The sequence below is a fragment of the Ovis aries genome, chromosome 11, assembly GCF_016772045.2.
Source record: "Ovis aries strain OAR_USU_Benz2616 breed Rambouillet chromosome 11, ARS-UI_Ramb_v3.0, whole genome shotgun sequence".
Classification (NCBI taxonomy): domain Eukaryota; kingdom Metazoa; phylum Chordata; class Mammalia; order Artiodactyla; family Bovidae; genus Ovis; species Ovis aries.
In genome coordinates this window covers 40,718,683-40,723,257 of record NC_056064.1, presented here as the reverse complement: position 1 = coordinate 40,723,257, position 4,575 = coordinate 40,718,683, and positions in this window count along the sequence as shown.

Here is a 4,575-nt window from a genome sequence, read left to right as displayed (position 1 = left end):
ATCCTCACTGGTTCTGGTCAGTCTTTGCATTTTAAATATACTCCTCCCCAACAGAAACTGAATTTGTTTTTAGTTTCTTCTCTTTAAGGCAATGGTCTTCACAAGTTAGGTGTAAAGTTTAACAGGCAAAAAACTAGTTGGTGTCTTTTTCACATCTTTGTCAAATTTTAAACCTTCCTTCCTTCAGTAAATACTTGTTGAGCATATACCAACAGTAAGAGTAAAACAGTTAATAAAATCCGATCACTGAGTGCAACACACTCATAGAAGTAGAAATATAAGAAATTGAACAATCAGAAATAAATGACATAAAGACTAGAATGACATTAGAAAGGGTCAACAAAACTGAGCTGGTTTTTTTGAAAAGATAAAATTGACAAATCTTTAACCAGACTAACCAAGAGAAAAAGAGACAGGACTCAAATAAATAAAAGTATCAGTGAAAAAGGAGACATTACAACAGATGCCTGAAATACAAAGGCTCATAAGAGAACACTAGAGGGACTTCCCTGGTGGTCCAGGGGCTAATACTTCATGCTTCCAACGCAGAACACCCAGGTTCTATCTCTGCTCAAGGATCCCATGTGCTTCAACTAAGAGTTTCTGTGCTGCAACTAAGACCCAGTACAGAAAAATAAAATCAATATAAAAAAGAAAACACTAGAATATTTATATACCAGCAAAATAGATAATTAGAAGAAACAAATTCCTAGAAACATACAATTTACCTAGACTGAATCATGAAGAAATAGAAAATTTGAACATACCCATAATGAATAAAGAGATTGAATTGGTAATCATAACCTCTCAGCAAAGAAAAGCCCAGGGCCAGGTGGTTTCCTGGTGAATTCTACCACTTAAAGAAGAATCAATGCCTATCTTTCTTAAACTCTTCCAAAAAATTAAACAAGATGGAAATTTTATAAACTCATTTTACAAAGCCAGCATTACCCTGATACCAAAGACAAAAACACTACAAGATAATAAAAGTATAGAGTAATATCTCTGATGAACATAGAGGCAAAAGTCTTTGACAAAATATTGGCAAACAAATTCAAGGGCGCATTAAGAGGGTCATAAACCATGATCAAGTGGGATTTATCCCTGGGATGCAAGATGGTTCAATACATACAAATCAATAAATATGATACATCACATTAACAGAAGGAAGGATAAAAATCATATGATCATCTCAATAGAGGCCAGAAAAGCATATGACAAAATTCAAACACTTTCAAGATAAAAATACTCAAAAAATTTGGTATAGAAGGATGTATTCCAACGCAACAAAGGCCATTTATGACAGTCCCACAGCCAACATCAAACTCAATGGTGAAGAGCTTAAAGCTTTTCCTCTAAGATCAGGAACAAAAATCTTTTCTTCTAAGATCATGTCCACTCTTTCCACTTTTATTCAATACAGTACTGGAAGTCCTAGCCAGAGCAATTAGGTATGAAAAAGAAATAAAAGGCATCCAAATCCAAAATAAAGAAGTAAAATTGTCTCAGCTTGCAGATGACATGATCTTAAATATAGAAAACCCTAAAAACTTCCTCGAAAAACTATTAGAACTAATAAATTCAGCAAAGTTGCAGGATACAACTCAACATTTTTTAAAAATCAGCTATAGTTTTATATACAAACAAATTATCCAGAAAAATTAAACAATCTTATTTACAATAGCATAAAAATAATAAAATATCTAGCAATAAATTTAATCAAAGAGCTAAAATATTTGTACACTGAAAACTATAAAACATTGCCGAAAGTAATTATAGTAGAGGCAAATAAATGGAGAGACATTCAAGTTCACAGACTGGAAGAATTAATATTGTTAAAATGTTTCTACTACCAACATGCTCTACAAATTCAAACAATCCTTATCAAAATCCCAACTGTATTTTCTTACAGAAATGGAAAAAAAAATGCTAAAATTCATAGAGAAACACAAAAGACTCTTGATAACCAAAGCAATTTTGGGAAAGAACAAAGCTGAAGGTATCACACTTCCTAATTTCAAAATATATGACAAAGTTACTGTAATTAAAACACTAGGGTAGATATATAAGTAGCCAATAAACACATGAAAGGAGGTTCAACTTTACTGATCATTAGGGAATGCAAATCAAAACTGAAAGGAGATACCACCTCATACGCAGGTGAATGACTACTGTCAAAAAAATAGAAAATAACAAGTGTTAGTAGGGACGTGGTTGCCAGGTACTGGGAGGAGGAGGGAATGGGAGTTATTGTTTAAGAGGTATGAGTTTCAGTTTTATAATATGAAAACAGTTTTGGAGATGGATGTTGGTTGCAAACATTGGTGAATGAATGTATGTAATATCACTGAACTATACACATAAAATGGTTAAGTGGTAATTTTATGTTTTGTGTATTTTACTGCAACTGAGGGGATAAAACAGTATGGTGGGAGGGGAGAAGACAGACTTAAACCATTGAAACAGAATAGAGAGCTCAGAACTAAACTCACATGCATACAGTCAACTGATTTTTGACAAGGGAGCCAAGGATACATAATCAAGAAAGGACAGTTTTTTCAACAAATGGTATTAGGAAAACTGAATATCCACATGTAAAAAGAACAAAATTGGACCCATATAGTACACTTTTCATACTGTTCACAGAGGATGAGATGGTTGGATGGCATCACCGACTCGATGGACATGAGTTTGAGCAAGCTCCGGGAGTTGGTGATGGACAGGGAAGCCTGGCATGTTGCAGTCCATAGCGTCACAGAGTCAGACATGACTGAGCAAATGAACTGAACTGATCATACACTATTCACAAAATCAACTCAACATGGATTAAAGACATAAATATCAAGACCTGAAACTATAAAACTCTTCAAAGAAAACATAAGGAAAAGCTTCTTGACATGGCCTTGGCAATGATTTCTCAGATTTGATAACAAAAGCAACAGGCAATGAAGCCAAACATATATCTAGGACTTTTTAACATAATTTCCAGGGAAAAAAAATCAAAATAATGATAATGAACACGTGCTATGTGCTAAGGTCTATTCTGCGCATGCATGAAGCTCAGTCACTTCGGTCATGTCTGACTCTTTGCGACACTATGGACCATAGCCCACCAGGCTCCTCTGTCCATGGGATTCTCCAAGCAAGAAATACTGGAGTGGGTTGCTGTGGCCTCCTCCAGGGGATCTTCCCAACCCAGGGATCAAACTCAAGTCTCCTATGTCTCCTACATTGGCAGGTGGGTTCTTCACCACTGGCACCACCCGGGAAGTCCACGGTCTGTTCTAACCATCATTTAATTCTCACAACAACACTATGAGGTATATTCTATTAACACCCTCTTTTTTACAGATAAGAACACTGAAGCAGAGAGTGGTTAGATAATTTGCCCAAGGTCACACAGCTAATAACTGGAGTTGCTGGAATGCTAATCCAGGCAGTCAGGCTCAGAGTCTGTTTGCTTAATTACAACATAAACACCATACTAGTAAGAACTTCATGCTTCCACCTTCCAGCAAGGGAAGGAATTAAAAAAAAAAAAAAAAAAACTCCTAAATCATCCTAACTCCAATCAGTCTGAGATTAAGCAGTCATCAGAGTCTCCTTCCCAAACAAATCAGGGAAGCCACTTTGTGAGAGGAATTAGCTCACCAGAGTGTGATTCTCAGGAAAAAACTAAGAATCTAGTGACAAAACAAACTTTATCTGTGTTCAAGAAACAAACTTTTATAAACTTGGCTAGAAGAAATGTAGAATATTAATTTTAAACAACCACAAAAGAGACCAAAGCATATTTGAAATTAAATGCTAAATTTATCAGGGAAAAAAATAGCATCCAATCATTAAAATAAGATAATGTAAGGAATAACTTTATCCTGAAATAAGCAGACATTAAAATTGCCTAACTTAAAGTTTGTATGTTCAGTTATTTTTGAGTACCTACATTGTTGTTGTTCAGTTGCTAAGTTGTGTTCAACTCTTCATGACCCAATGGACTACAGCACACCAAGCCTTCCAATCCTTCACTCGCTCCCAAAGTTTGACCAAGTTCATATCCATTGAATCGGTGATGCTATCCAACCATCTCATACTGTTCATTGGATTCTACCTACACTATGTGTATTATATAATGAATGTTCTAATACCCAATAGATTCTCAAGAAATGATAATTATATACAGCTGAATACACATTTCTTATCATTAATAAAATCACCACTGTCAGGGAGAAATATATAGATAGAACTAGCCTAGAATATTTAACTCTGTCCCCCACTTCTAGAAAGGACTAAAGCATATCTAAACTTTTGTAGTAATTGTTAGTTTGGAGGAAATCTATGATTAAAAAATTCAAGAGGTTTGCTGCCGGGAGCCAGCATGAGGAATTCTGCCCGTGACAAGGTCATGAGGAAGGAAGCTGACATATGCAAGGTCATGATCAGACTTCAGGAGTTCCCCCTAGCATTTCCTGAGCATCCACCCCCCAAAAAATAAGAATCTGCCTGCTTTTCCACTCTTCTGATATTCTCTGGAAAAAAGTCAACTCAGGGCTTTAGTCTTCTGCATTTGAAAGGGAT